Below are 23,665 nucleotides of genomic sequence, written 5' to 3'. Positions count from 1 at the left end.
ATATTGTGTAAGTGATCTGTTCCACTGCCAAGGAAAAATGAATTTGCTCCTATGTTTTCTAGTTTTTATTTTAACAGAAAAGGCTTGGATTTTGTTGAAAACCTTTTCAGCATCTATGAAAAAATTGTGTAATTTTTATTATTTTTGTTATCAATGTGTTATATTATGTTTACAGGTTTCCCTATATTGGATCAACCCTGCATTCCCAGTGTAAGTGTACCATGGTCATAAGTGTATATACTCCTTTTAATATATATATATATATGTGTATATATATATATGTATATATATATGTATATATATATTATTGAAGGCTATATATTATCATTATATATGAAGGCTATATAATATTATATATTATATTGATATATATATATATATATATCAATATATATTATTGAAGGCTATCAATAAATTGACATATTATGAAAGGCTATTTGATAAAACTTCATCTAATACTTCTGTGTTGATATTCCTTGAGGTTATTGGTCTGTAGGTTACTTTCTCTGCTTTTTCTCAAGTTAAGACAACATCAAGACCATATTTGTATCAAAGAGTTCAGAATGGTTCTTTATTTTCTTGTTTTGGAAAACAGATTGTGTAATATTGGGATTAATTGTTCTTTGAATGTTTGATAGAATTCACTTGTAAACCCATGTGATACAGAAGTACTTTCGAGAGGGGAAGGGAGTTCATTTATAGAATGATCACTTATGTTATTGAGCATTCATTTATAGGATTTACTTTTTATTCTATTGGATAATTTAAAGAGTCTATTTTCATCAACCTGAATATTTTAATATTTTGTAAGTTGTCAGTTTTGTTAGCATGTAAATGGGAAAAAATTTCCTTAATTTCCTCTTCAATTTTTGTGAATTTTCCTGTGTCATTTTTATGTGAACAATTTAGTTTTTTTTCTCTCTTTTGAATCACATTAGCTACCTGTTTAGTTGTGTGCCCAATTCATTAGTTTGCTCTTTGCTATATTGTTTGTTGATGAAAATATTTAGAGCAATAATTTTTCCTCTAACAACTGCTTTGGTATTTTGTCTCATTATTTTCATTTTCCTTGATGAAATTTTCTATTGTTCTTTGATTTACCAGTTCTTTAGAATTACATTTTTGCATCTTCAATTGATTTTTAATCATTTTAAAAAAATTCCCTTATTGAATGCAATTTTATTGTACTATGATCAATAAATAATGCATTTAGTATTTCTGCTTTTCTGCATTTCTTTGTGAATTTTATATGCACCAATACATGGCCAATTTTTGTAAATGTTCCATGTACATCTGAGAAATATGTACTCCTTTTTGTTTTTATCCATTAATTAGCAGAGATCTGTCATTTATAATTTTTAAAAATTCTATGAGGGACTTTAACTTTTTTCTTATCTTTTATTTTTAGTTTTCTCTAAGTCTGAAGGGAGTATTGTGGTACCTCACTATTATAGTTTTACTGTCTATTTCTCCCTTTAATTTGATTAACATTTAAGTATTTAGATTCTGTGGACTTTGGTGAGTCTATCTATCTATATCAAATATTGATACTGATTCATTATCTATAGTACCTTATATATATATGTATATATATATATATATATATATATATATAGTACCTTAAAGCATAATGCAGTTCCCTGCTTATCTCTTTTTACTGTCTATTTTTATCGTAGTCATGTCTGAAATCATGATTGCTACTCCAGTGTAAGTTCTTTCCAATTTAACTGTGTGAATATGCTGCAGCCCCTTATTTTATATCCATGTGAATCTTTATGTTCTAAATGTGTTTCTCATCCTAAATATTTTTGAATTCTACTTTTTAAAACATTCTTATTTCCTTTTCCATTTTATTGGTGAAGTCATTTCATTCCCATTTGTACTTACATAGACACATTTCTTAAAGAATTTAGCCACAAAAAGCAGAAATGATATAGAATGATAGTTAGCAGCTGGAGGATCGTGTAATAGTTTTCAAGGATGGGGGAGACACGGGCATATTTGTAGGCAATAGAGAAGCAGTGAGTGAGACGATAGAAGGGACAGTATGCTAAAAAGGAGATCGCTTGTGCATTTGCATGGGTTGGGCCTTGGCAAAAGCATCTTTCATGATGCCTCTTCCTTATGAGACAAGGATAAAGGAAGAAATAGTGGCAGAAGGAATCTGTGTGATGCAAGATAAGGATGAAAGTAGAAGAAAGAATTCTCAGCAAACAGCCTCATTTTTTCCCTGTAAAATATGAGGCAATGTTCTCAGGTCTCTGGGCAGGGGAGAGAAGGCATGGGAAGTTTGAGGAGGTATGAAAAGATTTAGAATTGCTGCTGTGGAAAGTGGAATAGTAACTCAATTAGGGAGGTAAAAAAAAGGATTGTCTTGCCAAAGAGAGGGCCCAGTTGAGGTTATGTAATACATTTTAGGGAAACCAGTCCAAAAATGTATGTTTCATTTTGTACACTGAGAACATCACTTCTCTGTCAGGGAATGAATAGCATGCTTCATCTTGGGTCCTCTGAAAGCATAGTTTGTCATTACACTGGTCAGACTTAAGTCTGTTAAAGTTGTTTGTGTTAACCATATTATCATTATTACATAAATTGTTCCCCTGGTTCTGCTGACTTCAATCTGCTTTAGTTTATATAATTCTTCTCAAGTTTCTCTGAAACCACTCCCTCCATTATTTCTTATAGTACAATAATACTCCATCACATTCATATATTAAGTTAAAATCCAGCCTCTGATATTTACTAACTGGGTGACCCTAGGCAAGTCAGTTAATTTCTGTATGCCTCATTTTGCATAATTGTAAACGGTGATAAAATCAGTACCTTCTTCCCAGGATTGCTAGGATAAAATGAGATAATATTTGTGCAGTACTTTCCAAACCTTAAAGCACTATGTGTTATTGTTGTCATTATTATTCCAAAATTTGTTATCCATTCTCAAATTCGCTGGCACCATTGTAATTTCTAGTTCTTTGTCATAATAAAAAGAATTGCTATAAATAATTTCATACATATGGATGATTTTCCTTTTTCTTTTATCTCTTTGAAATACAAGTTTAGTAGTGGTATTGTTGTATCAAAGGGTATGCACAATTTAGTAACTTTTTTGCATAGCTCCAAATTGCATTCTTCTTTAGCTTATCAATTCACAGATCTACAACCCTCAATGATGTGTCTACTTTCCTGAAGCTCTTCCAACACTTGTCCTTGGGGGAGGGGGTCAACTTTACTAATCTGATGGATGTGAGGTGGAACTCAAAGTTGCTTTAAGTTGCATATCTCTAAATTAGTGGTTTAAGGCATTGTTCATAGAGCTATTGATAATTTGTATTTCTTCCTTTCAAAGCTGCCCTTTGACTCCTTTTGGATATTTATCAATTGAAGAATGACTCTTACTCTAATAAATTGATTCAGTTTTCTATATATCTTAGAAATAATACTTTAATCAGAGAAACTTGCTACAAACTTGGTTTTCCCCCCAGTCACCTGTTTCCCTTCCAGCTTTAGTTATGCCAGTTTTGTTTGATCTCAAACTAAAAAAATATATATGGTGACACTGTCCATTTTATCTTCTGTGCATTTTTAATCCTTTGATTCATCACGAAGCCTCCTTTTATCCACATATCTGAGAGGAAATTTCTTGCTTGTTCCTCTAAATGACATATGATATTACCATTCTTTCTAAGCCATGTACCTATTTGGAGCTTATCTTGGAAATTTAGGGTTGTTCTATACCTAATTTTTGCTTGAATATCTTCCAATTTTCCCTAGCAGTTTTTCTTGAATAATGAGTTCTTACCCTAGTGGTTGGAGTCTTTGGGATTACCCAACAGCAGTCTATTGTGTCGGTTTGTTTGAGTACATTGTGTACTTAATCTGTTCCACAGACTGGTACTCCTATTTATTAGCCAATAAATGGTCAACCAAGTAACTTAATCAAAATGTTTTGATAATTACTGACGTGTAGTATAGTTTGAGAGCTGGTACTGTTTGTCCCTCTTCATTTCTACTTTTTTTTCATTTTTTTCTCTTGAGATTTTTTACCTTTGGTTCCTCTAGTAATCCTCTGGTGGTTTGATTAGCATGACAGTGAATAAGTAAATTTATTTAGGTAGTACTGTCATTTATGTATTGGTAAAGGTTATCCATGAGTAATGACTACTTCTTCCACTATGTTGGTATGTCTTTACTTGTACAAAGGATGTTTTATAGTTGTATTTAAATACTTACTATGTGTGTCATGGCAAGTAGACGCCCAAGCATTTTATACTTTCTGTAATAATTTTAAATGGAACTTATCTCTTCATGTTAGGTTTTGTTGGTAATATACAGAAATGCTGATGATTTTATGAGTTTGTTTTATATCTTGCAACAATGCAAAAGTTATTAAAAGTTTCATTTAATTTTAGTTGAGTAGTAGTAGTGCTAATGGGCACTTTCCTTACCCCTGTCCTTATTGGAAAGTTCTCTAGTTTATTTCCGTGGTTTTAGATAGATATTACTTGTGATAATATTAAGGACAAATCCATTTATTCTTATGTTCTTGTTGTTTTTAAAAGGAATGGGTGTGTTATCTTGTCAAAAGATTTTTCTGTATATGTTAGTATAACTACATGATTTTTGTTTTCCTGTTATTTACTTAGTCTATTATATTGACAGTTTTCCAATACTGAACTAACCCTGAATTCCTGGTGTAAATCCAACTTAGTCACAGTATATAAAGCAGCTAGTTGATTTAGTGGATAGAAAGCTATACCTGGAATCAGGAATACCTGAGTTCAAGTCCAGTCTCAGAGGCTTACTAGCATCTTATTTGACTTCTGTCTGCCTCAGTTTCCTCATTTGTCTCTTTCTAATATTTTGTTTAGAAAATTGATATCAATACCCATTAGGGGCACTGGTCTACAATTCCCTTTCTCTGTTCTGACTCTCTATGGTTTGGGTATCAATATCATATTTGTACCATTAAAAAATTGATAGGATCACTTCTTTTCCTATTTCTTTTTAAAAAAAATTCTCATTTACATGTAAACAAAAATTTTTGACATTTGTTTTTTAACCTTTTCCTATTATTTTAAATAGCTTATATAATATCAGAATTAATTGTTCTTTGAATATTTGATAGATTTCATTTGTAAATCCATCTGGTCCCAGTTTTTCCCCTTTGGGAGCTCATTTATGGCTTGTTAAGTTTCTTTTTTCCTCCTGAAATTGGGTTAAGTATTCTTTCTTCTGCTGCTAATTTTAGCACTTTAGATTTTTATAAATATTCATTCCTTTCATCTAGGTTGTCAGTTTCAGTGGCACAGAATTAGACAAAATGGTTTCTAATAATCTCCTTTATTTCTTCTTAGATGTTTATTTTGGAGTTTAGCACAATTCCTGGCACATAGAAGATGCTTAATACATTTTTGTGGTCTTGAATTGACTTTATTTATTGTGAATTCAACTTTTTCACTTTTGATACTGGCAATATGATTTTACTTTTTCTTTAAAAAACCAAAATAGCTAACGATTGATCTATCTTATTAGTTTAAAACAGCTCCTAATTTTATTAGTTCTGTGCTATTAAAAATTTGTTAATCCCTGTTTTAATTTTTGAGATTTCTATCTCGATGTTTATTTAGGGTTTTTAATTTGCTGATTTTCTAGCATTTTTCTAGTTGCATGCCTGATTCATCGATCTGTCTTTCTTTTTCTCTTTTGTTGATGAAAGTGTTTAGACATATACAATTTTACTTAAGGACTGCTTTTGATAGGTCCTACAAGTTTTTGTGATTTGTTTCATGGCATTCATTATCCCTAAATTATCTATTGATTTTATGATTTATTTTTGGATCTGCCTATTATTTATGATTATGATATTTAGTCTTCTGTTTTTAATTATTTCTTTAGTGGCCTTTTATTAAATATAATTTTATTGCATTGTGGTCAGCAATAGATGTTTAATATTTCTCATTTTCTGCATTTGTTTGTTAAGTTGCTATGCCCTGAAGCACTGTCAAATTTTATTAAGAAGCCCATCACAGCTATGAAAATATATATATATGCATATATATGTATATATTCTCTTCCCATTCAATAATTGCAAGAGGTATGTAATATACAACTTTCCCAAAATTCTATTCAGGTTTTTTAACCTCTTTCTTGCTTGCTTTTGTTACATTTTTTTCTAGCTCTGAAAGAAGTTAATTGAGGTCTCTCCCATATTATTATAATTTTATTATTTCCCCCTGTAACTCATTTACCTTTTTCCTTAAGTATTTAGATGCTATGCCATTCAGTGCATATATGTTTAATACTGATAGTATTTCATTGTCTATGATATCTTTCAGCATAATAGTTTCCATGTTATCTCTTTTAATGAAATCTATTTTTACTCTTGCCTTGCCTGAGCTCATGATTGCTCCCTCTGACTTTATGACTACAGCTGATGCGTAACAGATTTCCCTCTGGTCTCTTATTTTAACTCTATATGAATCTTCACATTCTATGCGTGTTTCTAAAACGCTCAAAACAAAACAAAGAACGACATTGTTTTAGTCTGCTTCTGTAACTCTTGTTATTCTCTTCCAGTATTTGGGTAAGTACATCCCATTCACCATTAATTATTTATTTCCCTCCATACTATTCTCTTACATAGCTTCCACCCTTTGTTTCCCTCCCGCAGTTTACGAAGAAGAGGGTAGTGACAGAATAATGTACTCAACACCAGTTCTTTAGATATGATGAAATATGCTTCTGCTCCCCTGCAGAGGGAGAACCAAGTTCTCTTTCTCCCTCTGAAGAACAATCACAAGTTCTTACTCACTATTTCTTTACTCACTTTCTGTGGTTAGTTTGTTTAGTTTACGACTTACCTGCTTGAAACTACCCTCTCCCTATTCCCCCTCCCCTTACCTTTTCCTCCTGTTTCCTCATTAAATGAAAAGTATTTCTCCACCAAACTTTGTACAGATCCCTCTCTCCTTTGACTAATTTAGATGAAGGTGAGGTTCAGGTGTTACCTAATCCCTCCACCTCTTCCTTCTTATTTACACAGTTTGGAACACCCCAAACATGAGAGATAATTTCTCTCACTTTTCCTCTCTATTGCACACCCTTTCCCCCTACACACATAATGCATTCCCTTTCTCCTTTATTTCCTTTAATTTTTAAAGATATTAAAAATAACATCAAAATCACCCCCAGGCCCTCTCTCTTCGTGGACTCCCTCTATGACTTCAATGATATTATGATGCTTAGGGTGCATTTGTATCATCTTTCCTTAATAGAATATAAATGGTTCCTTCTTGTTTGCTCTGTTATGTTTACTCACTTATATTTACATTTTTATGTTCCTCTTAATGTCTGTGTATTTCAAAGTTTCTACTTATCTTTAGACTTTTCATCAGGAGTGCCTAGAAATCTTCTAACATTAAAGATCCACTCCCCTCCCCCACCTATATGATTATTTTCAGTTTTTCTGGGTAAGTTATTCTGGGTTATAAGCTTATATCTTTTAACTTCTGGCAAACTGTACTTCTAGCTCTCTGCTTCTTCATAGTGGTGACTGCTAAATCTTACGAGATCCTAATTATGATTCCTTGGTATTTGATTTTTTTTTCTCTTTGTGGGTGCTAGCAATGTTTTTTTCTTTGACCTGGAAGCTCTGCATTTTTACTATAACATTCTTATGAATTTTAATTTGGAGGTTTCTTTCAGAAGGTAACCAGTGGATTCTTTCTATTTTTTCATGTAGCCCTCTGGCTCTAAGAGATACAGGAAGTTTTATTTCATGATTTCTTAAAGCATGATGTTGAATCAAGATGAGTTTGACAGATATTAAGGTTGATAATGCAAACAAGCAAGCTTTACTGAATAGGCTTTCTCACTATCTATTGCAGGCATATGCCTTGGTTGCTACTGCTCAGGAGTAGAATTGGAACTGAGTCACCTCAAGGAGTTTGATGCTTAATTTTATCAGGTCTCTTATTTGGGTCACCACTTGGATTAACTATGGGTGTTACTTGTTAACCATTGGCTGCTTTTTAGTAATTGTGGTCACCTAGTGCTTTCAGGTATAGAGTTGATGTATTTTCTTACATCACCACAGTTTCCCCAAGTATCTCCCCCTCTCCCCCTCCTAGAGAATCATCCCATATAAAAATAGTATTTTTAAAGGCCAAAAAATTGAAAAGAAAAATAAGAGGAAAAAATCAGCATAACTGATCTATAGATCCATAACCAAAATCTAACAAATGCCTCATCAGGTGTTGATTAATTTTCCTTTGATGTGTGATATTTATTCATAAATGTTTGGGCTCTTTTATTTGATTTATAGAATATATTTCCTTCTTATATTAACATCTTCCATGTTGGTTTATCTGCTTATGCTCAGGATCTTTAATTGTGTTATATTACTTCTGAGACCTTTGGTAAGATCTTTTAGTTGTTTTCCGTCATTGTCCCCTAGTGCTCATTTTCTGAGTCTTTCCCTTTTGAATGTGATTACCCTGGGGATGGGACCTCACAACCATCTCAGCCTCTTCCCACAATGTGAAATTTACAGCTCTCCAAGTGGATGTGGGCTCTTTCCCTCAGGTTCATTGGAGTGCCATGCATCCATACACATGTCTTGCCACAGTTCACTATGTTTACTTGCTATTCCCAGAACAAAGTAGACTGCCTGGAACACAGTAGATGCTTCTGGACTAATCCAAGTCACTTAGCCAAAGTGACATAACTAGTAAATGTCAGAGGCAGGTTTTGAATCCAGGTTTTATTGATTCCAAGTCCAGTGCTCTATGACTCCACTATTATTTGAATGCTAAGTGGCAATGTAACTGTGTATGAGGAACACTTCTGCCTACCCTCTGCCCCACCGGGAAAATCTCTCCCATTCAAAAGACAAGTGGAGGTTGGGATCTCTGGCTTTCCTGCCCTGAATATTCCCAGCTTCATCTGATCTTGAACATGTCCAATGAAAACTCTTGCTTCCTCACAGTTTAAGCCACAGCAAAACTGCATCCTTAGGTCCAGAGGCCCCAGACCAATAATAAATCTACCCTGTTTTCTTATATGACTCTACAGTTGACAGAACATCTCCATCACAGAAGCTCTATGAGCCGGATGATATAAGGATTATGGTATCATTTTATAGATGAGGAAACAAAGGCTCAGCAATGCAATTAATTGGCTCAAGGTCCACACCTGGGACCCTCCTGAATCCAAGTTTATTGCCTGTTCTGCTTTACCATGTAAGTCTAGTTTATATTTATAGGATCTCCTTGTCTAGATATCAGTAACTGAAAAAGATATCATTAAGTTGGCTTGGGGAACAGAGGAATTACTAGTTTCCTAGCTAGTTCTTTTGATGAACTTATGATTTCGCTCTATTTCAACTTATTCCGGTTTCAATGGATTGCTGTTTAAAGCTGGAAGGTACCTTGCAGGTCATCTGGTCTTACCTCCTCATTTTACAGATGAGAAAAATGAGGCCTCAACAGGTTAAGTGATTTGCCTAAATTCACAAAGATATTAAGTGGTAGAGCCAGGATTTAAACCCAGTTCCTTTAACTTCAAATCTAGAGTCCTTTTCTCCATACCATGACAAAAATTCTCATCATAAAGAAAGGACCCATGGACACTAAAATATCCATAGCCATGCATTATTGTAGGAGCAAAGATCTGGAAACAATGTAGATGTCCTTCAATTAAAGAACAGCTAACAAACTGATAAATGAATGAATTAATAATAATAATGAAATATTATTGTATCATAAGAAATTACCAATATGAGGACTATGGAGAATCATGGGAAGACTTATATGGGAAGTACAGTCAAGTAAGCAGAACTAAGAGAAAAATATGCACAACTAGCATATTTTAGCAGTGAAAAGAACAAGAAAATGAAATTTAGTTCTGTGTATTTATAATGATAGATCTCAGTTAAAAATGATAAAATTAGTACTATTCCTTTACTTGGAGAAGTCAAGGACTATGGATATGGAATATAAAATTTGTAGTCACGTACAGTTTTCGGATTGGTTAGTTTTGCTTAAGCTGTTGTCTTTTGTTATAAGGATAATTTTACTAGGGGGAGGGGTGGCGGTAGTACATATATTTGGAAATTACTGTGATGGATAAACAAAAGCTATTAGTAAGTCTTTAAAATAAATAATCACAACCAATGTTTGTCCTTTCCTACTGACACAGTGACTGTGAGGCTCACAACAAACCTTTTAGGAATCCTAGTTAGACCTTGAACACTAAAAACTTCTTAATTTAGTACAGCCTTCACCAAATTACTGTTCAATTCACTTTCATGATGCTAAAAGAGCCTCGAAGTGGATTTGAATTAGGGGATATTTTTTATTATTCATTTACCAATGATGGGGTTTCTAGAATGCCAGTTCCAGGGCTTATTAGATGGTCAGCTTTATAAACTTTTTTTCATTTGTACTTGGGAATTTCTGATCAATTTAATTCAATGAGCATTTATTAAGTGTCTGCTATGTGACAAGCATGGGGGATACACAGGGAAAAAAGTCCCCTCCCTCAAGGAGCTTACATCCCACTGCGAGGAGACAACATGTACACAGATAAGCAAATATGGAACATATCGAAAATAAATATAAAGTAACTTCAGGGGTGAGGATGAACAAACTGCAGCAATTTGGAAACATATTTTGTAGGACGTGGCATTTGAGGTGAGCCTCAAGGAGACTATGCATTCCGAGATGCAGAGAGGAGGAGGAGGAGAAACTATGCTTCAAGTATAGGGGGCAGCTTGTGCAAAGGTATGAAGACAGGAGATGGAATGGCAGGAACAGCCAATGTGCCTACATTAAAGCATGCATGAGAGGCAGTGATGTGAAATCAGCTCGGAAAGACAAGCTGGAGACTGACTGTGACAAGCTTCAAATGCCAAGCAGTGGAGTTTGGGTGAAATAAGCCTAGCATGACTTGGTAAGCTTGGAGGTACCTTCACTGGGTCCAGCTTAGCAGATTGCTGGTGGACATTCCAATTGGGCCTTCTGTTGAGGAGAGTGGGTTAGAAGCCTGAGGTGTGCGATAGACCGGCTGATACCCTCGAAAATCTGGGAAACTTCCATCTTTAAAAAATGAATGCTTTATGGATGCCTTCTTTTTCACATTACTATCACTTCCCAATGATGTCCTCAACCGATCTTTAGACAGAACTTTCCCTCTTAACAAAGTACAGCGAAGCAAAACAAATCAACGTATTGATTGGGTGCAGTCTGCCTAGAAGAAGGAGACATGCTTTTTGCTAGCGATCCTCTGAAGCCTTAATTGGTCACTGTGTTTATCAGACTTCTGAGGTTTTTCGTTGTTGTTTTCCTTTGAGTTACTGTGATTGTCGTGTGAACAATCCTTCTGCTTTTACTCACTTTTCTCCACACTAGCTTGTTTGAGAGACCCACATTTCTGAGAGCTCAGCCTTCATGGCATTATGTTGGCCTTGTCAGGATGTGAGTCTTAATTGCTATTACTACCTCTAAGCCCAGCTGGAACTGTCTGTCTGGACAGTATCAGATACAGGCAGGTAATATCCTGTTATAGAAACACGGGGGTCCCTTCAGCAGCTATCCTGGGCATCTGACACAGTTTCCACCTATCAATTTATAGAAGGTCAAGTTCCATTGCCTGGCATTGCAGCCTTTCCATAATCTGGTGCCTCTTCACCCTTCTAGGCTTAGATAGCATGCCTTTCATCCATGTACTCTGCACTACAGACAACCCGGAAAACTGTCCTGATTGTGCCCAGCACATGTCTGGCCCCTGGGTGTTTGCTTGCTCTGTTCCCTCCACATAGTCTTCTTTCCCTATTGACTAGGAACAGTGATAGGAGGATGTAGCAGCTGTTGCCAAGTGGCTGAAGGACTGTCACATAGAAGGAGGATTGGACTGGTTCTACTTGGCCACAAAGGGCATTGTGGGAGGCATATTTGGGCTCAGGGTAAGGAAAATGTCTCTTACAATGAAAGCTATCCCAAAGTGTCATCAATTGCTGTGGGAGATGATGGGTTCCCTTCCACTAGAGGTCTTTAAATAAAGGCAAGACCACTTTGCTGTTATGCTGCAGTGGGTGAATCTTAGGCATGGGGTAGCCTAGGTGAACACTCTAGTTCCACCTTTGACATGCTGAGATTCTCCATTTTCCTTCCAGCATTCTAGTGGCTGGAAAGAGGTAATGAGGCCTGAGGACTTGCCTACCTGAAGCCATGTCCCTGGGCAGGTTACAAAATGAACTGCTTTGCAAAACTCATGTGGACAGTTCCCCTCTGCTAGTCTGTGTAACAGCTTGTCATGCTGGTTGGAGGATGCTCCATATACCTTATGAAAAGTATCCAGGACTATCTGTAGAAACGATCTTTGTTCCATAATGTCTCTTCCTTCCTCTCCGATCCATATAGATGCTTAGTCTGGGGGGCGGGAGAGGGGGGGTACTAACTGACGAACTTCAAGGGTCTCAATGAGTGCAGAGCTTCATGAGATCAGTTTTCGAGGCCACCCAGGACAAACCCTGTCATTTTAAAGAGGGAGATCCAGAGGCCTAGAGAGGTTAAGTGACTTTCAGAGCTGGGCTTTGAACCCAATCAGAGGACTCCACAGTCAGTGTTCTTCCTAGTATGCAAACACTGCCTCTGGATCTGCCAATAAATAATGGGGTTATTTACCCTTGCAGAGTTGTCAGCTTTTACTGGGGTAAGAAGCAAACACAGACAGCTGTGATATACAGTGTTTCCTGGAAATGCAGTAGAGTTAGGGAACCAAGTGCTAGGTGAGCTCTCTCCCGACAGCCAAACTTGGGCCAGGCTCACAGAGGAAGTAGTTTCTGAGTTGACCTTGAAAAGAGATGTAGGAATTCAATAGCTTAAGAGAGGAAAGGAAGAAAATAGCTGGAAAGGACCAGGTTCAATATTGTAAAATGAGCCACAGTTCTAGCTCAAAGAGAAATTAGGTATTATTTATTGTGCCTGAGCCAGTAAGGTGACCCAGTACACAGAGGGCTGGGCCTGGAGTCAGGAAGACTTGAGTTCAAATTCAGCCTCAAACATTCACTAGCTGTGTGATCCTGGGCAAGTCACTTAACCCTATTTGCCTCAGTTTCCACAACAGTAAATGATAATAGCACCCCCAGGGTTGTTATGAGGATCAAATAAGACGATAATTGTAAAGTACTCAGCTCAGTACCTGGCATATAGTAGGCACTACATCAATGTTTGTTCTCTTTGAATCTGAAGACAAAACAGAAGTTCTGGGCAGTTCTCCCGTATTGCTTATTTCATTGTGGTGTTTGAGTTCTGGAATCTGTCATATTCTGGGAGGCCTCTGATTCTTAAACTATCTTTAAGATTTATGGCTTTTTCTTAGATAAAAATCATGAGTCACTTAAATGTTATTTCTTTTTGTTCTCTCCTTTCAGATAGTCCTTCATTTCAGCATATTTGAATTTCCAATATGTTGTTCTCTTTCACAAAGCAAAAATTAAAAGAAACCACAGATCATTGTCCAAAATACTAAACAAAAACTATGCCCCAAAATCAAAGATACAGTTGCTAAACGACAAAAACCAAGTTCTACAAGTGACCAGGCAAAAGACCTTCAAATACAGAGGAAGGAAAATTCAAATAACACAAGACTATTCTATACCCACTAGAAATTACAAAAGGGGATAGATTAATATATTTCAGAAAGCAAAAAAGCTAAAGATGTAACCCCACAAGCCTGAGCTTAATCATCAGAAAAAAGATGAACATCTTATAAAAGAGAGGAATTTGAAGTATTACTGCAAAAAAAGATATCAGATTAACCTACTTGCAAACGCTCCAAACAACAGAAACACAAAGGGTAGATAAATATAATAACCAAGGAAATAAGTAATGAAATAATTTGCTCCAGCTCTAGAAATTATTAAAAAACAAGAAGAGGAAAGAACCTCTTGAAAATGAATGAAATGAAAAAAAAAGTTTTCATGAAGCTTTTACTACATGCAAGGCATTGTTCAAAATGCTGAGGACAAAAACAAATCAAGCAAGACAATCCTGTCTTCAGGGAGTTTATATTCTAATAGATAAAGACAATAATATCTAGTGGTTATAATTGGAAAGCAAGGAGGGGAGGAGGATCCAGGCAACATAAGGTAAAACTAAACAGTAAATGTCCAGAGCCTTAGATTTAAGAATCCGAGTTCTGACAGAAAGAGGAGGAGGAAGAAGAGACTAGAGTGCAGGGGACATAGCCTAGAGCTGAACGGTAAGTTACCTGGTTTGTGTGGGTTCTGGCAAGGTAAGATGAGAGCTCACCAATCAGAGTTCTGGTTCCCAGTGGATGGTAATCCTGGTGAGAAGAGCTGTGAGAGGCTAGAGTGTAGATATCATTGTGGAATTGCGAGCCTAGGTCCAGGAATGGAACGTTAGGCCTGGGTCCAGGCAAGATGAAGCAAAAGCTTAATAATCAGAGAACCCAGGGTCCCAGGGTGGTAGGGATTGGATTGGATGGATCTGAGCATGTTTGCATGTTTGTATTCAGGGGGTGGGAAAATCCAATGGAGAAGGAGAACTTGAAGATGGATAAAAGAGACAGGTCAACTAATTGATCAGAAAGCAATAATTAATCACCTTCTACGTCCCAGGCACTGTGAAACAATCTCTGCCTCAAGGAATATCTCTACTGAGAGATGCAGGAGGGAATTACACCACTCAATTTTGGATTTTGTTATAGACAATGGCAGTAAATGATGGCATAATCGGATGTACTCACTATGTTTTCAGTGACTAGATTGTAAAGGGCAAAGAGATAGGATAAGCAAAATCCTCTAATTAAAATTATACAAGAAAGGCAGCCCAGGAAGGATGAGGAACTCTCAAGCATGCAATCCTGACAATGAAAGGAGAGGCAATTTCTATAAAATAGAAAACTGATTGCTGTCAAAAGAAAGAGATGTGGATGCACAAGGAACTCATTGATCACCTTAGATATAATGAAGATCCATAAAGAGGGTGGAAGTAAGGGCAGATAATAGAGAAATAATATAAAAGTGTCACATGGTCCTATAAAAATGGTTCCAAGAGAATGAAAGCATAGAATGACTTGATGTATGTAATATCAATGCAAAGAACCACAAAAAGTGACATTTTAAGAGAATGCTCAAACCAAAGCTAGGACCATAGCTCTGGGGAGATGATAAAAGATGAGAAAGAGAAGGTAGAACTTGTCAACTCTTACTGTACTTATGACTCTTCTGTCAAGAATGGTCTTTGCGGGCCAGGAACAAACACATAAATAAAAACAAATATCACCAATAGGAAGTTGAAACTTAATATAGCACCTCGTTGTCCTTGATGAGTACAAATAACCAGACCTAGGCAAACTGCATCCTGGGGTATTAAAAACCAAACCAAATCATTGGACGTGACTGATGAGCCACTGTCAATTATCTTAGAAAGATTATGGAGAGAAGACAGAGGCAAGTAACTTGGTTCCCCGACATCTGCTACAGCAAAATACAAAACCTGCACCAGACTGATTAGTTAATGAGCAAGATATCCAATGAGAAACTACAGGAAGTGGCTTCTTGTACTACAGAACTGCACAAAAAGTCAGTGAGAAGCCCAATAGGAAAAGGGGCCACCAGACAAGCTAGCACACCAGCATAGGCAAATAAGGCAGCAAATTTCAATCACAACCAGAGATGAGCCAGAGGTAAGTAGGCCCCACAAAGCTCTGTATCCAGAAGCAAGAAAAGCAAGTGTATTTCAGGGCAGGTATGTATGTGTGTTGGGGGAGCGGTGTTAATGTGAATTTTGTACTACTCAGACTAGTAAACAGCAGCATTCTGAAATCCCTAAAATTCTGTCTTAAGACTCCATAGAAAGCAGGTCTTGCACTAGGAATTAGATTGGAGTGAGCTAACCCCCAGATATACAGGTCAACACTGGAATCCAAGGAACCAAATAGGGTAGACAATCCTAGCCAAAAGTAAAGTGGGAGTAGGGTGTTGGGCCTAGCTCTGGCTGAGAGCTACAGTTCGGGAATTGAGTCTGGAGAATTGTATAAATCAAAATATGCAGTGATGATTATAAATAATTATTATATATCCAGAAATGTCCAAAAATACAACCTGGAGGTACAGAGTAATACCAGATCAACTTTTTTAAAGACTCTAAAACATTCTCTATTTTAAATTTAAATTTAATTTTTAATTTAAATTTAAATTTAATTTTTTAATTTAAATTTAATGTTTAATTTAAATTTTTTCTATCAATTATATGTAAAAACAATTTTAACATCCTTTTTAAAAAATTTTGAGTTACAAATTCTTTTCCTCTCTTCCTCCTCTCTGCCCTCCTTGAGAAGGCAAACAATATGATATAGATTATATGTGTGTAGTTATGAGTAACATATTTCCATGTTAGCCATGTTGCAAAAGAAAATGGACCAAAAAAACCCAAGAAAAAAAAAAGTTTAAAAAAAAAGTACACTTTGATTTGTATTCAGACTCCATCAGTTCTTTCTCTGGAGGTGGAAAACATTTTTCATCATAAGCCCTTCAGAATTGTCTTGGATCACTGTTTGGCTAAGTCACAGAACAACTACAATGAAGATTTGTGGACGAAAAAATGAATTTTCCACAAAGACTACATGAATAGCTAGAAACAAATAATGATAGAGACAACAAAGGAAAAAAAATAAAGAAAAAAGCTCCAGAAGAAAAAATTGGAAGAGAATTAATAGCTTAGAAGAGAATGTTATAAATCTTACCCAAGTAATGGAATTCCTAAAAATGAGAATAGACCAAACAGGAATCATTAATTTAATTGGGTAGCAAAAAGATTTTTAGAACAAAATTAAGACAGTAAAAATGATATAACAATCAAAACATTTAATATAATTTTTTTTAAAAAATGTACCTGGAAAACAGTACAAAGAGAAATAATTTAAGAATTCTGGACTCCTTGAAAAGAATGATTTAAAAAAATATCAAATATATATATATATATCTATATAATCAAATATATCTCTATCTATTCTCCAGATTTATCTAATAAATTGCCTGGATCTATTAGAACAAGAGACCAAAGTGATGATAGAAAGACTCCACTGTTCACCTCCTGGAAGAGATCCATCCGAAAGACAAAATCTCAGGAATGTCATATCCTCAACTCAGAGCTACCACATCAAAGAAAAAGTCCTATAAGCATCCAGAAAGGAGTTCACAAGGATCCCATAGAATCTTTCAGCTTCCACCAGAAACAAGAGGATGTTGTGAAATGCAAAATTCCAAAAGGCAAAAGATAGGGGCTTACAACAAAAACTACCCTACCCTTCAACAAAGCTAAATGTAATACTACAGGGAAAATAGGTATTTTATAGTTCTACAGAGAAAATGGATCTTTAAAGGCATGAATGACTTTCAAGCATTTCTGATGCAAAAATCAGAGCTGAACAGGAACTTTGAAAAGCAAACTTAAGAGCCAAGAGAAACCTAGAGAGGCAAATTTGTTTGAGTAATTGTAAGGGACTATGTGATGATGCAGTACTAACATTTACATACAAATATATGAGAATCATCTGCACAGGTATAATAATTGAGTCCAAGGTTGCTGATAAGTCACCAAGTGAAATAATACAGAGAGGAAAGAGAAGAGGGCCCAGGCTGGTCTTGAGAGACATCCATGTGTAGTGGGAATGACCTAGATGAGGATCCAGCAAAGGAGGAGGAGGAACAGTCAGATAAGGAGGAGAACAAAGAGAGAACACTGCTGAAGAAACCTAGAGAGAAGATAGTATCAAGAAGAAGAAAGAGCGATGGCGATAAGGAACAAGGAGTGTTCCAAGGCCCCTCCATGACTGATGAATCTGGTAGTATACATGTAAGTGCAATTATTACTAGAAAAGGTGAACAGGAATGCTATGTCATCAGGAGGCAACCAGGTCTCAGTGAATACAATAAGATGGAAAGCATGAGGGAAGGGGTTTAAGATGAAAGCAATTTTCTGTGGAGAAGGTGTTCCAGAGAGCACATTGGAAGAGGCAAGAAGATTTTGAGAGGGATCCTATGGGGGGAGGGTGGGTTGAGGGAGATGGAAGTAAAGGAGTGGGCAAGGGGGGATGGGGAATGGGGCTTGTATAATGACAGCTAGGGTTTATAATCGCTGTCACGGGGAGGGTCTGATGCGGTGGGAATAGGCTAAGGATGGAGGAATGAGTTCAGAGAGGTTACCTTCATTTCCAGAGGGTCCGGCATCTGGTGCGGAGGTTCCTGCTTGAGCAGGAAGTAGGAGAGTAGAAAATCATTGACAGAGGGGCTAGTATTTACAGGGCTATTGCAATGCTCCAAGCAAGAAGTAGTGATGGTCTAAACCTGGAGTGGTGATTATGTGAGTAGAGAAGAGGGAGGGCTGTTAAAGATATTACGAAGGAATACTGTGTAGAATCAATAGGACTTGGCAATTGATTATTGGATGGAGGAGGGGAAGGGAAGGAGAGATGCATTCTAATCATAACCAAGTGAGGTAGGAAGACATTATGGTCAAAGATCTTAGAGTCAACTCCTGACTGTGGATTGCGCATTGCCCATGAGCCACAGCTAATTAGGATTTTTATTTTTTGTCTCAGTAAAGTAGCCCCAAGTTGTACTTGGGACAACTGGCATAAGTCTTCAGTTCAGGGAAAGGGAAATGCTAGTTTATAGCTTGGGAAGCCAGAGACCATGAGTCACTAGCTCAAACCACTGCTAGGAAAGGTAGTGCATGGAGGAGTGGAGTTGGGTAGGCGTTCACCCCAGCCTACCATCTGGGAGCTTGCTATTTTAATTAATTATCTTTGCTAAGTTGATAGAGCTGAGATCGAAAAATAAGAGCTGACAGTTGACCAGAGGTTGGCAACCTCCTGCTGTCTGCCAGCCTTTGGCAGGGGAAGGCATTTTGCCCGGGCAAGGTGCCACTGTCCCTCTCCCTTAGGGCCAGTGATAAAGAGACGGAAGTTCGTTGCTGCTGTCATTTTTGTTACAAGGCTATACCAAGCTCAGAGTCAGAGGTCCAGGAGGGACCTACCCTAATGTAGGGTCTGGACTTGTACACCAGCAGCATATATAGGTATTTGTGTGGTATGATGCGGGGGGCCTTTGGGGAAGCCTCCTTCCCCTCCCCCCACAAATCATGCTTGTCATACCTAAAATACTCCCATGATCAATAGAGTTCTTTTGCTTATGCTTTACCTATCTTCCAGTAACAAAGAGACAGCTAGGTGGCTCAGTGGATAGAACACTGGGCCTGGAGTCAGAAAGAGTTCAAATCTGGCCTCAGACACTTGCAAGTCATGAGCAAGTCACTTAACCTTTGCTTGCTTTAATCTACTGGAGAAGGAAATGGCAAACCACTCCAGTATCTTGGCCAAGAAAACCCCAAACAGGGTCACGAGGAGTCGGGCAAGACTGAAGAACATAAGAACAACAACAAATCTAGTAACAGGTACCAAGGAACACGGCTGAAGCAAACGTCAAAAGAGATGAATAGGTCACAAGACGAAGAAGTGGGAGAACTAGACTCAACCCCACTGTTTGGTCTTCTGCCTAAAGATATAGAGACATTTTAGCACAGTCGTGTGCTGGACTTGGAAACAGAGAGACCTGAGTTCAAACCCATCTGACACTTATTAGAGTTCACTTGAACTCTAGGTGCCTCAGTTTCCTCATCAGTAAGATGAAGGGATTGGACTTGGTGACTTCTAAATGCCTTTCAGCTCCAAATCCCATACTGCTAAGACCCAGGAAGGCATTAAGACAAAGGTGGCCTGGCTACATATCAGTCCTTCGCATAGGGTGATGGTTGGAATCAAATAGTTTTACTAAGGAACTAGGAAATTTCCAGTACTAGGAAAATGCTTGAAAGTACAAAAAATAAGGATGGGAATGTGGCAGGAAGTATGATTCTGAAAATGATCTTTGGGCTGAAATTCATTAAACGTAACCAAAGAACAGGGCAACAAATGAACAGCCTGGAAGCATCCTAAGCGATCATCCTTGATAGGTACCATTGGCTGGAGTGGCAAGGGACTGAGGCTTTGATGAACTACCTGATCAGGGCTGAATAGCAAGTTGTTAGATTAATGGATGAAATGAAAGTCATTCTGAGTACTATTAACTAACTAGGAATGAAAAGGATGTGAGTCCATATGATTAAAAAAAAATCTAACCTTGAGCTTTGGCAGGGAAAGAAGGAAGATATTTTAAAAGGTATAAAACATTTGCCAACACCTTCTGGTGCCTCTAAATGCTTTTTTCCTCTTCTGGAACTCCTCCTCTTCCCATTTTCCTCCCAAATTTCTCTCTACCTGTTTAAATCTTATGCATTCTTCAAAGAAGCCTTCTTTGATTGCTCCCCAGTCATTAATAACCTTTCCTTCCTTCCTTGAAACAGGGAGTGCTGTTTACTTCTTATGCACTTACAACGTAGTCTCATAGATATTGCAAAATTACCAACTTCAGTACTTCAATGGCTCCTTTATGTCATCCAAGCAAATGCTCCCTCTACTGGCACACATCACACAGTCCTTTCATGCCCTCTCCTATGGGATTCTTCTGCATATCCTCCCAGAAATCCTCCATAGAGGAACCTTACAATCCACTACAGGACTTCTTTTCTCCAGGTCTTTGTGTAATTCTTGAGTATTATATAATGATCAAATCGGCATATATGCTCCCTCCCCACCTACTACCACTGGTAGTTCCAAGGGGGCAGGGATCATGTCTCAGTTATCTTCCTACCTTCCCCAGACTATCAAAAAGCAGGCACTCAAATGGTTGTTGAATGAATCAATGGAGATACTCATTCTATAAAGCCCAGATGGAATGTCACCCCTTTTTCTTTATATAGACAAGAAACCACATCTTGGAGGCTTTAGCACTTTAAGCTCTGGAATTTGATTTGGGCCCTTGCTGTCCTGATTGGTGAGTGCCTCATTCAGTCCACTTTATCTAGGCAGGCTTAAACCATGCTTCAACATCAAATTTACTCTAGCTTCCTTGCTTCCCAACCCACCCCTCCTTGGCCAAACCAAGCCCCTTCCAGTTTTAACCTATTATCAAATCGATATTGCTATCACTACTGCAAAGGGCATATCACTGCAATCCCTAAGATTCCACTTGGCATTCCCAAAACTTTCCAAATCAAAATACACTTCTACCCCGCCCCCATTGTCCTTTATATGTTTTTCCCCATTAGAAAAAAGCTTATTGAGGGAAGGGTCTTGATTCACTTGTGTATTTCTATCCCCAGCAATTACCACAGTTCTTGGTACATAGTAAGTGCTTGTGAATGCTATGGCATTCATTCACTTAACACAGCCCGAAATTGAAGAGGAGGCTATATGTTTTGGGGAAAGATAATGAGATCATAGATTTAGTTCTGTAAAGGACCTTAGAAATCTAATCCAACTTCTTAATTTTACAAAAGAGAAACTGAGGTTCAAAAAAAAGTTGAGTGATTTGCCAAAGGTCATACATGTAGCAGACACTAGTCAGAATCTGAATCCAGGTCCTCTGACTCTAAATCCAACATTCATTTCTCAGCACCACACCGACTCAATGAAACCTGATTACATGGAAAAGACTTTGTGGCCAAACATATCCAATAGTCTGAGGTTGGCAGGATGGTCAGTAGGATGGGGACCTGGTACAATTTGTGACTAAGACTGGTTTTATTCAGGTCATGCAGGCTAAAACAGCCATGGAAGGCATGGGGCCTTAAGCTCAGCTAGCTGCAACCCACACATAAGTGGCACTTTCTGAGGATGGAATTAGCAGGAAGGAGGCAAGGGACATGTCAGCTACATACCAGAAAATCTCAAATTCAATGAGAGAGAGAGAAGAGAGGAAGAGAGAGAGAGAGAGAGAGAGAGAGAGAGAGAGAGATAGAGAGAGAGACAGAGAGAGAGAGAGAAAATAAGTGAGTGAGCAGGGTAGAATGGGAGAGAGAGATCAGGACTAATCAGCAGTAGGCAAGGATGAGAAGGGGCACTGCTGATTCAAGGGTAGGTCAAGGCTTAGCTCAGGTGCCTCCTTTGGAAAGCCTTTCTCGATTCCCATCATGGTCGGTGCTCTTACCTTCTTCAAATAATCATGTATTTGAATGCCTATTCACATGTTACATTGCATCTTCCTCCTCGTTAAAATGGAAGGCCCTTGCGGGTGGAGAATGTTTCCTTTCTGACTGTGTATACCAGGGTACCAGCTGAGTACAGTAGTGAGTGGTAAAAGCTTGCTTACTCGCTTGCTGAATGAATAGATGATTGTTTCCCTAGGAGGGTTGTATCTGTGGGTCTCTGTAAGCCCTGAGGTAGCTTTGAGGGTGGTTTTATTAGGCCTAGAACACAAGAAATTGAGCTGGACGTTCAGATGGCAAAGCTCAACTTCAAAGCATTCAGCTTCCCCAGTGTGCTCCATTTTCTCCTCTGTGATGTTATGTTCTGCCTCCCTTCCCTCCCCTTTTCCCCATCCCATCCTGACCCTGACCTAGCTCCTTTGAGATCTCTGGCCTTTCTCCCAGAGAGGGACTGAGATAAAGACTCTTGAAAACATACCCTCTGATGTGTGAGCCAACTTAGGCTTCTGCCTTTTCTCTGAAATTGGAGAATTCAAGGGCATAAACCTCATTAGAGTTTTAGGCAGCAGGTGAAGGAGACCTTAGGAAGTCAGGAGGGCTTTTCTTTTGCCAACTGAGCCAGAATAAAGACATTTTGCACTTAAAGCATCACAAATCACACCTCAGGCAAGAAAAGAGACTTCAGCTGAGGAGGTGGGGCACTGGGACACTGCCCCACAGAAGGCGACCACTGGTGAGGAGGGGGCCTCATCCCAGGATGCTACTGGGTAGCTTCCTATTTGAACTACTTTTTCTTATTGAGCTGTTATTTCTACATGGTGAAAGACTGTAAGCTCTGTAACTGGCCTGTAAATTAAGCACCCTGGAGCAAAACTCAGTTACCCTGCCACAGTTACAGTGTCACTGGCCACAGGTCCTGTGTCTGCCCAAAGCTGGCCCTGCATCTAAGTCTGCTTTAGTCAGGGTGGAAGGGTTGCTCTTTTACTTCTCCCCCTGTATAAGATTATCCCCCTAGCAGATGGGTACCAAGGAATATTCTAACTTCATCCCATTCGATTTCCTCTCCTCTGCCCTAAGACTCCCAGATGCTGAGAATTCAGAGTCCATTCTCCCTGCCCCACTCCCCACATCAGTTTGGTCCAGAGTTCCTGCTGCCTGAAGCCTTTCAGCATTCAGGACATGTGGTCTGGAGAACAGAGAGCAGTTGGTCATGTCACCCAGGCTTCCTAGAGTGGTGATGAGAAAAGGAAGGGTGAGATTGCAATGTGTGAGGAGCATGAGCATGAGGGCAACAGCAGGACTAAGTGCACCCCAACTATCACTATGTGGGTTCAGGATATTGGTATGGGATCATAAGGATTCATGTGTACAAGTTTTCAGGAATTATTCACACGATGCCAGGATCAGTGATTTGGAGTTGGAAGGAATCTTAGAGACTGCAGAGTCCAACCCCGTCATTTTATGGAGGAGGAAAAACTGGGGCCCATGAAGGTGAAGCAACTTTCCATGGGTTACACAAATAAGGAGTGTCGGAAGCAGAACCTGAACTC

The sequence above is a fragment of the Trichosurus vulpecula genome, chromosome X, assembly GCF_011100635.1.
Source record: "Trichosurus vulpecula isolate mTriVul1 chromosome X, mTriVul1.pri, whole genome shotgun sequence".
In the NCBI taxonomy this organism is placed as follows: Eukaryota; Metazoa; Chordata; class Mammalia; order Diprotodontia; family Phalangeridae; genus Trichosurus; species Trichosurus vulpecula.
The sequence above is the reverse complement of the archived record's forward strand: the minus strand, read 5'-3'. Positions refer to the sequence as shown.